We start from the raw sequence: 11,708 nt of genomic DNA on the forward strand, positions 1-11,708 counted from the left end.
TGCCATCTAAGATATTTGCAATGTCCTACTCCTAGAAATGCTAGACGTTCATGACTTTCAAGATTCTTGAGATATTATTAGTAAAAGCTCTTCATAGCAATGATGATAATGATAATGATGATGATGATGATGGTGATTCCATCATAGCAAATTGGAGGTTTACCGACTTTATGTCAACTCGATAGAGTTGTAATGTTTCCTTTGGATACTCATGTATGTCATATATGTACATAACTATTTTGTGACACCGAGCTTATATGGCCGGGTATGATATCTATTGCGCGCACACCACTGCAGTTGGGTACGGATAACACTGAGCCTGTCATGATCAGGTATGAATAACACTGAGCCTGCCATGGCCGGGTATGAATAACACCGAGCCTGTCATGGCCGGGTATGAATAACACCGAGCCTATATTATATGGTCGGGTATGGCATTATGATTTATGTATATGATTTTAAAAGAAAGCATGCCTAGCATATGCCCTCAGAGGCACTTTCAGATATATAGAGTTATACAGATATATTTAGAAATACAGGTTGACTCTCATGTCTTAGATTCCTTTCATGATTCCCATGTATATGCTATTTTCATGCCTTACATACTCGGTACATTATTCGTACTGACTCCCTTATTGCTTTGGGGGGGGGGGGGGGCTGCGTTTCATGCCTGCAGGTCCGAGATACATGTTGGTGATCATTCTATTAGGATGTCAGCTCAGCGGATGAGGTTGATGTACTCCATTTATTCCGGAGATGCCAGAGGACAACATGGTCTTATGCATATACATATGTATGGGTATGGCGGGGCCCTGTCCCGGCCACATTATGTTATGTTTTCCAATAGAGGCTTGTAGACAGTTATGTACAGTCAGGCGATGTCTATACTTAAGGTTTCATATGTTGTCACACAGATGATTATGATAGCCTTATCTGCTCATGCAGTATGTCCAGTAAATTCATATAGACGGGTCTTTCAGATTAATTGATACATGCATGTTTCCTTATGAGTTTATCGAGAATCATATGATGGCCCTATCGGCCCACCTATGTTCATGTTGATGCCACAGATGTATTTCAGATGGTGCTTGACTAGTACGGTCAGGTGCCCGTCGTGGCCCTCTAGCTTGGGTCGTGACACCTTTACTGCAGGTGGTTGAGATTTATTACCATATATGTTTTGGATTTCAATAGCAAGAAACATTGTTTGATTATTTGAATGTTTTAGATCCCTGCAAATAAAATACTTTCGCCGTCCATGTTTTCTTGTTCTGTATTGACTTGGCACATCCTGTAAGGAGCCATAAATAAAATGACAATTTTACTATATCGCCCCTAATTATTACTAAGTCATGTAATGATTGAAATCAATCAAAATATTTTAAAAGTTAGGCAATCACTAACAATTCCTTGAAGTTTCAACCCAATAATTAATAATAAGGATTTGAAATGGTAAATTATTTCTTGATTTTTCAACTGGACAAATAAAAATGGACATCTATTTTTAGTATAGAGGACAAGTAAAAATAAACGGTATTAATGAAATGTTTATAAATGGGCTACTCTTGAGTGGACAGTACTGGTTACCCTGTTCATGTTGGGTTTTCGTGATCTCTTAGTCTCTGTCTTCAATGTACCACTCGGTGTAGATTTCTCTAAATCAAATCTTTTTTGGATACCCATCAGGGTTCTGATTCAAATCCATGTTAAGAAAGAAAGACTCTGGATTATTCTCGACTTGGGCTATGATGCAAAATTAATTTAGAACATGTTGCATTGAGACACACTTATTCTCTGTTATCTAGACAAACTTTATGATTTCTTTAATTATACATCATTAATGTAGTGATCCCATTTGTGAGATTACACTGGGTATGTTATATACATCGATAATGTAGTAGTTGGTCCAACAAACAAGTCCATAGCAGATTCTTTAACTTCGCATCACCATCTTCTCGCATGGTATAGGCAATTTTGTAACCATTTTTTGATTTCTCAAAAGAAGGTAAAATTAAAAAAGAATATTTAGGCCACAATCTAAATTGTTACATGAGTACTGTAGTTTGCTAGCTAGAACAATTTGGTGTTCTCTGCATCTAGATTCTAGTCCACCAAAGAGCATCCACACTGTCGCAAACAAGCTCTCATGCTATGGAGCTCACTAAGTTCGCCTAGGATAACTATCCCTTCTAAAGACTTGTATGCTTCCTTTTTGAGGTACCTAAAAATGTGCGCTAGGAAGAGAAATGAAATTCAAATTTGGGAAAGGGTCAAATTTGTTCTTGAAATTTGCACAACAGTTTAAGTTTGTTCTTCATTAATAGTGGGAGGCAGATCTAACCCTACTATTATCAAAATGAGTTAGATTTGCCCTTATTAACTAATGATAAAAGTTTTTCTATGTGGGCTTTTTTCCTTGATTTGCCCCTAAATTTTGAAAAACAGGGTTATTGTTCTCATTGCAGCACCTCCGTCATATTCAATACTCAACACTAGGGGTGTACAAAGAAAATCGATAAATAGCACCAAACTGATAAATCGAGAAAAAAAATCCGATTAATGATTTGGTTTGACTTGGTTTGGTGTTGAAAAAAAAAGAAAAGCCCGCCCATAATTGGTTTGGTTTGATTTTAGCTAAAAAAAAGTCAAACCGAACCAAACCAACCCAACATTACATGTATTCAATTTTTAAAATATTTTATACATAAAAATATTTATTTATAATGTAATTTATAATATTTCTTAAATTTTTCATAATTTTTTACCTTTTATCATATTATTCCAAGCTTGAATTTAGAACACTGGGTTGTTGTTGTTGTTGAATTTAGAATTTTGAATGTCAATAAGTTTTATATCACATGGATGTTAATAACTCAACTAAAGTTCAAACCAAAACCAACTCAACACTAATGCTAACAAAAGAAATTCAATTCTAACACTATGAATGACAATAATGTTGGATATCTATTATTTAGTTTTGCATAATTGGTTTAGAGAGTGAAAATACATAACTTAAATTTTTTTCTTTGTCATGTAATTAATACTTATTAGCTTTATTTTAGCATGACTTAGCGTTTTTAGATTATAGTCATTTTCTTTATGGCTTAGAATCAGCAATATTTATTTTAACCGATTTTATTATCTTTTTTGTTGAATATTTTAATACAATGTCATCACTCATGTCACATTTTGTGTTTTTTTTCTAAAGAAACACCTTAATTATATAGTTGTATCTTACTAGGATTAAAGAAACATTTGAAGTAAAAGTTCTATGTTTTATATGAAGACTTCTCCGAAAAAGAAAAAAAACCTAATAACCTGAGAAAAATCGAAGTTGAAAAATCCGAATTTTATTGGTTTGGTTTGGTGTATAAATTTAAAAACCCAACGCAATTGGTTTGATTTGGTAGTTGAAATATCCGAACCAACCCGGTCCATTTACACCCCTAATCAACACATACAACAATCATGTCTCTATTCCGCCAAACTCAATTTAACCACGCACCTTCAAGCCTCAAATAAGCCCAAATAAAACTTAAACATTAATGATAATTGTGCCATCAAATTGAATTTCCACCTCCTTCGGAACTCCAACGACACAACTTCATCACCAATAGTGATCCGAGAGCTCCAAATCGACTTCCTAATACTAAAACAAACCCAAGCTCATAGAATTCATCATTGGCATTAGTAATTTGGCAATCAAAGTTGAGTTGTAATGTCTGAAAGACGGTGGTCTTCTAGCGAATGACATGAGAAAAGGTGGTAAAGATGAAAGTGTAAGAGAAATCGTCTGAATGGGGGTGGGGGTTTCTATGGAATTATTGTGTTCTTTTATAAGTCTCGTGGATGATGAGTAGTATTGGAGTAAGAGTTATCACCACGTGATGTTCTGATAGTGTAGAGAATCAATTGTTGTGGTTGTGACCAATTTAGAGGGATGGGGCTAATAAAAATGATGGTCAGATCTTAAACTATTTTGAAACTTTTAGCGGCAAATTTCAATCATTTGATCACATAGTTTAAGAGCAAACATGATCCTTAGATCCATGTATTGAAAAACTTCTGTCGTTAGCCAATTAGGCTTGATCTAACTCATTTTTGTAACGGCAAGGTGGAATCGACTCCAACCATTAAAGGAGGAAAAGGTTATAATGGACATTGCACACGTAGTATGTCTATAATACCCCGGATAAGTACGTTTAATTTCTCTCTAGACAAAAGCCACATCGACCCTCAAGTTTTCTTCACGAAAAGGACAATCAGCTGACTTCTATGCACTTTATTTCATTTTATATCTTTCTTGTATGTATATACAATTTTGCAAGTAATCAATATTCGGTAAACTCTTTTTTTTTTTTTTTTTTTTAATTTCCTCTTAACTTTTATATAATTGTGCCATGACTATTTGACTCGTTTTCTATCTTATATAATCAAATTTCAAATGTATATTCATGGAGTCACTCACATTTCCTTGTTTAGAAGTATTGTTTAAGCTATATTATTGACTAAAAAGAAAAAGACTTCATACTTAAAACATATATAGGTCGAGTCACAATCCTCCCTATGGTCATCTCCCCCACTAACTCTACTATTAGTCTAAAATTATGTTGTTTTGGGGTAAAAGATGTTTTTTTTTTCTTTTTTAATCAAGTGATATATAGCTTTTGTTCCTTATTTTCTCAAAACAATAATTTTGGTTAAGCGCGCTTATAGATCAATGAGGAATAAAATTACCCTGTTAATGAGCTCCACTATATTGATTATGTCCATACATTAACCTGTTTAACCTAATTGTTTAATCTAATGGTGTTTATGGTATGAGTTTCCGTTTGTCATTGTTCTTTCTTATCTAGACTCGCATGTCTTTGGTATGACAATAAGTTAATTTCTAATTAAATGGAACATACTTTTCGAAAATATGTTCCTCAAAAAGTGTTTTCCAATGTTTAGTTGTTGAGTAAAAAGTATTTAGAAAATATTATCTTTATTAGAGATTCATAGTTAATAATGTTAGCAAACATATAGTGTTCTGGTGAATTTTTTGAGTGTTGAAGATTAAATAATGTAGTTGAAGCAGTATGATGTTAAAAGTTAAGATAGATGTGAAAGAAACGACTCTCATCCCTAATTAGTGAATTTTATATTTTGACAATCAAACACTAGAAAATCTATGTACGTGAAATATTCAGTCATATCAAACAAACCTCTATGAGTATTTTGTGCGTTAAAATTCATCAAATGGTACTCTAGAGCTCTTTGAAAATAAATCGCTCAAATTTATCAAATCAAATAATACAAGAATATTGGTAAAAGTACAAATTAAATTCCCCTTTTTCCACACAACTAGCGCTACAATACAGTGAGACTAGCATAGATAGATCCAATTGTTTTCCTTCTCTGTAGAAATCCAATTCATCAAAACCTCAACTTCCAACTCGCCTTTTGATGAATTTTCAATACGGTAATAACAAGTTAATCTCCGGAGAGCAACTAGTTATTACTATAAGCTCAAACAACTTGGATATCTCCATATATTCTTCAAGAAACTGAACCTTCCCAAGTCTTACGAAACTTTATGGTTATTATTAATATATACTACAAGCGCGAAAACTGTGAGTTGATAGGGAAGTAAGAAACAGGAATTGGAGCACCACTAGATGATTTCTTTTTGCTCTTTGCAGCTAATTTCTCTGATGATTTTGACTTATTATAAGCATCATCACTAACTCTTGAAGATGAAGAAGGAACACTGCTACTGAAACAGCTCAAAAACCCTGAAAACAGAGCCATATCTTATGAATGTTTTTGTTTACTGCTGAGAGCTGATAATCCATCAAGAAGTATTTATAGGCAAATATTAATATATAAAGGTGGCTTAGCTTGTTTGATATGCTTGGTGACCAAGTAAAAAAAATAACATGAAGTCCATGTTTTTTCAGTTGCTATCATCCCTCCGCAGCTTCCTAGCTACTACCTTCCCAGAATTTTTGAATATTAATTTGTCTCTCCCCTGAATTTTCTACTAACTTGATTACGTTGTTGATTAACACAATTGACTCGGGAAGTGGAAAATTCCTAGAAATTCTTTAATTAATTACTACTCCCTTCGAATAAAAAAGATTATCAATTTTGACTGAACTGCCCCTAATTAAATAAATATTGAAATTTGATCGCACAACACTTAATCGGATAAATCTGAAAAAATAACCTTAATTTTTTCTTGATTTGATAAGTGGACACTCTTTTTGACTCAAAAAAAAAAAAGACTAAGTGGACACTCTTTTTTATCCTGAAGGAGTATTAACTCTCTTGTTTTTAATTGTACCTAATATTCGGATAGTGATTCTGTCACGACCCAACCGAAGGGCCATGACGGGTACCCGGTGCTAACCCACCCGGGCACCTCTTATCATACATTCCCATTTACATCTAGGTGAGCCACATAGCTAAATCATACTTCCTATCCATCATTCATACTAACCCCCTTTGGGCAACAATACATTTATATCACCATCAATAACTATGCCCATATCAAGGTACATAAGCCGACGAGGCTAACAAAACGATATCCAAAATATAAGCCGACAAGGCCAAACACATCTAACCATATACACATGTCTACGAGCCTCTAAGAGAGTATGTCACATCATTTAGGCGGGACAGGACCCCGCCATGCCCATAAGTATATACACAAAAGAATAGATACCAAAAGCCGTAGCTTCGAATGAAGTAGAGCTCGCTACGTAGTCCCCGAGTAATAGAGCTATGGATCAAGCTCGTCTCCGGCCACTGCCAGTATGACGCGGCATCCACAAACAAAAGGACGTCAGTACGAATAATGTACTGAGTATGTAAAGCATGATCAACATCATTATAGAAGCATAAAAGACAACATAAGGAATAGCATAAGATGGGAGGTAGTAGAACCATCGTCATAAACACTTACTTGCTTTTCATAGGGACCTTCCATTTCTAATGCGTGGTTGTGTACATACATCCATATCCGTATCCGTATTCGTATCCATACTTATTTACATTTCCATATCCATATTCATATTCATAATCGTATTCATATTCGTATTCATAGCATACCCGACCATGAAGGATCGGTGTTTCACATACCCGGCCATGGCAAGGCTCGGTGATTATACATACCTGGCCTTACCAAGGCTCAGGGTTATCCGTACCCAACTGTAGTGGTGCGCGCGCGATACATATCATACCCGGCCATATAAGCTCGGTGTTACATAATAGTCATACATAGACACATATACGTAGGAGCTCATAAGTATCTTTGACATCATTGCTATCGTCGTTTTATTCCATCTATCCTTAGAAGATTACTCATCATATAAGGAACTTAGTAGAATCGTAACATAACGAGAATCATGAGCTTTAGTAGCTTTGAAGATAGAATCCTTTGGAGGACATCATAGGCTCATGAAAGAATAGATATATGGTCAAGGAACTATGCCTTATTGAAAGAAGGGTTAGCCTTACATACCTTTTCGTTCAACTATTCTATCGCTTGGACGTTCTCCTTCAATGCTCACGTTTCTAGCTTCATTAGAGCTATACTAACATTAGAAAATAGATAGCTTAGCATACTTGACTAAAGCTAGAGAAAATTGGGCAGCATCTCTTTTATTTATACAACTTCCCCCATATCATATATCAACTCTCAAACATCTATAATAGCATTCACAACATCATAGCAATAGTCTTCATTCACCTACATTATCCATATTCCTCAATTCGCTTCAAGTCATCCATATCCATGGTCATAGCACACTATTACATTCACTCATATACAATGTCTATCCCATGTTCTTAATGTCATTTATAACATAATCATAATCACAACATATCAAGAATTATGACTCAATCCAAGCTACTACTCAAAAATGATACTATTCTCACATTCATGACCCATTTCCTATCTCCTTCTACAATCAGAGTCTTTCGACCCCTCAATACTTTAAACAACATGGAATGACCATAAAACTTACCTTAGATGGTGTAGGAATGGACTTTGGGTGGAGACACTTCACTTGAGCAAAACCCTAGTTCCACTTCCACTTGAATTCCTTGTTTAGGATGAACTTTAATGAGTTTCTTACACTTGATTCTCTTGGTTGATGAAGTTGATCATTAATATATCTTGAATTCTTGTGGGAAAGGTGTGGAGAAATGTTCTAGAGAGTTCTTGAGAGAAGGGGAGTGAAGATGAAATGAAATGAGATGAACTTGGTCCCCTTTTTAATATCTCACAATCTGTCCCGCTTTGATTTCACGGACCAACATACGGTCCGTATAAATTATACTGACCGTATGTTTGGACGTAATTTTGGTCCAATGAAGGCTGCCAATCTGGGCTGAATATACAGCCTAACATACGGCCAGTATATTTTATACGGCCAGTATGTTGGGCGTATAATGCCCACCTTTTCCGAACTCGTTCTCGTTGATTCGTTTAATCTCCAATCCTTATGGAACGTTCTTAACACTTGTTTAGCACCTCATTAACAATCTAAGGTACGATATAACTCTTCTCCAAGACATCATTAAGTCATCATTAATTCGGTACTCGTAAATCCTTTCCGATACATAACGTATACCTTGCCTTCCTTGGCAAACTTTCTTCTCTTACCTCCAATGTCTTTGCAATCTCAGTTAGGGTCATCAAATGCTATTTCTTACTTATTGAAATATCGTATACTTCGTGCCCTTCGTTAGCCTATTCACTGTGCATCAACGGAGAATTTTTCGAGGTGTAACAGATTCACTTTCGCAAAGCTGTTAAAAAAGTTACAGATGTTACTTATTTTTCGCTAATTATTAGTAATAAATTATAGGGTGCTGCTATTTGGCACAACCCAAAATAGCACAACTTGGCACAACTCGGCACAACTCTATTAAAAAGTCTTAATTACCCTTAATGAAGATTTGGCTCCAATAAGTGGTATTTCCCTCCAAATTTTTTTCCTCCAAGACAAAGCAATTATTACACATAGCATGCTTAAGCTTTTAATTCTTCCAATACCTAGAACCCATAATTTATCTCCCTCTAATATTTTTATATAATTTATTCATACATAGCATGGAGCTAGAAAGCATTTTTGGTAGGCTTCTTAGCTGACAATTGTTTTTGTTTGTTGTTTTAAGACTCTTTTGTTTTACGTTTCTTTTTGTTTGGTTTCCTAATAAAATATCCACTAATTCTACTTAGTGGTTTGTTTAAAAAAAAAAAAATTATACATACACCTAATTTAGTTATTTGGTCAACCTATATATATGGTCTATCAATACAAACTACAAGTTAATGTACCCTATAAATATTTTTTAAACAATATAAAAAAGGTCCTAAATTAAATACAAAAATTGTCTATTTTTTTGACAAAATTGCAATTATTTTATATAAAAAATGATTGAATTGAATCAAAATTTAGTAAAAATATTTACTCAATCCTATATAATATTTAGCTAAATTGAGGTAACTAAACATTTCAATTATCGTCAATCATAGTGTTGATTGCTTGTTTCATCCAGTTTTTGTCATTTTTGAAAAAAATTGATTGAATTAAATTAAAACTTGCTAATTGTTCCTCAATTATATCTAATACTTGTCTAAATTCTTGCTAGAATAAATCTTTAATTCAAAGTCAACAATAGTGTGACTACCTGTTAAACCCGCTATTTTTTTTTTTAAAAAAATTGATTGAAGTAAATCGAAATTTGCTAATTGTTATTCAATTCTATCTAATACTTAGCTAAATTGAGATAATTCAATGTTTCCATTAAAGTCAACTAGGTGTTGACTAATTGTTACATTCACTATTTTTTTTATTTTCTTAAATTAATTTAATTAAATCAGCACTTACAAAATATTTATTCGATCTAACCCTATCTAATGCTTAACAAATTGAGATAATTCAATGTTTTAATTAAAGCCAATCACAATGTCAACTACTTGTTACATCCATTATTTTTTTTTAAAGTTGATTGAATTAAATTAAAAGCCGATAATTGTTACTCAATCATATCTAATACTTAGCTAATTTGAGATAATTTAATATTTCAATTAGAGTAACCATAGTGTTGACTGCTTGTTACATCCTTTTAAAAAAATGATGGAATTAAATAAAAACTAGCTAATTGGTGCTCAAATTTATCTAACTCTTAGAAAAACTAAGATAATTCAAAATTCAATTAAAGTCAATCATAGTGTTTGACTACTTGTTATATCCACTTATTTAAAAAAAAAAATGATTGAATTGAATCAACACTTGGGAAAACTTTTACTTAATAATGGTTGATGCTTAGCTAAATTTAGATAATTCAACTTCAATCAAAGTCAATTATAGTGTTGACTACTTGTTACGTTTCTTTGTATCGTTTCAGTTTTATCAAATGTCTACGACGAGACACCACTTGTTACATCGTCTATATTTTTTTTTAAAAATAAATAAATTAAATTAAATCAAAACTTGCTAATTGTTATTCAATCCTATCTAATGCTTAACTAAGCTGAGATAATTTAATATTGTAATTAAAGACAACCATAGTGTTGACTACTTGTTACATCCATATTTTAAAAAAAAAAAAAATTGACTTAAATCAAAACTTGTTAATTGTTACATTCATATTTTAAAAAAAAAAAAAAGACTTAAATCAAAACTTGTTAATTGTTACTCAATCATATCTAATACTTTTCTAAATTGAGATAATTAAATACTCCAATCAAAGTTAACCATTATCATAGTGTTAACTCTCGTAACATCCACTATTTTTGTTTAAATTGAATGAATTATATATGAACTTGTTAATTGTCACTCATTTCTATTTAATAATTAACTAATTGAGATAATTCATATTTCAATTAAAGTCAACGATAGTATTTACTAGTTGTTACATCTACTTTTTTTTTTTTAATTGATTGAATTAAATCAAAAGTTGCTAATTGTTAATCAATCCTATACTCAGCTAAATTGAAGTAATTCAATGTTTCAGTTAAAGTCAACCATAGTATTGACTACTTATTACATCCACTATTTTATTTATTGAATTAGATCTAAACTTACTAATTGCTACTCAATTCTATCGAATACTTAGTTAAATTGAGATAATTTTTACGTTTTAATTAAAGTTAATCATAGTGTTGACTACTTGTCATTATTTTTGTTTAGAGTGATTAAATTAGATCAAAACTTGTCAATTGTTACTCAATTTTATTTAATACTTGACTAATTGAGATAATTCAATTTTTCAATAAAAGTTAACCATATATTGACTACTTGTTGCGTCTACTTTTTTATTAAAAAAAATTGATTGAATTAAATCAAGAGTTGCTAATTGTTACTCAATCCTATATAATGCTTAGCTAAATTGAAGCAATTCAATATTTCAATTAAAATCAACCATAGTGTTGACTACTTGTTACATCTACATTTTTTTGTTCAAATTGATTGAATTAGATCTAAACTTGGTCATTGTTACTTAATTCTACTTTATACTTATCTAATTGAGATAATTCAATGTTCCAATTAAAGACAACTACAGTATTGACTATTTGTTACATCTACTATTATAAAAAAATTGATTGAATTAAATCAGAAGTTGTAAATTGTTATTCAATCCTATTTAATACTTAGCTAAATTGAAGGAATTCAATGTTTCAATGAAAGTTGACCATAGTGTTGACTACT

The sequence above is a fragment of the Lycium ferocissimum genome, chromosome 7, assembly GCF_029784015.1.
Source record: "Lycium ferocissimum isolate CSIRO_LF1 chromosome 7, AGI_CSIRO_Lferr_CH_V1, whole genome shotgun sequence".
Lineage (NCBI taxonomy): Eukaryota > Viridiplantae > Streptophyta > Magnoliopsida > Solanales > Solanaceae > Lycium > Lycium ferocissimum.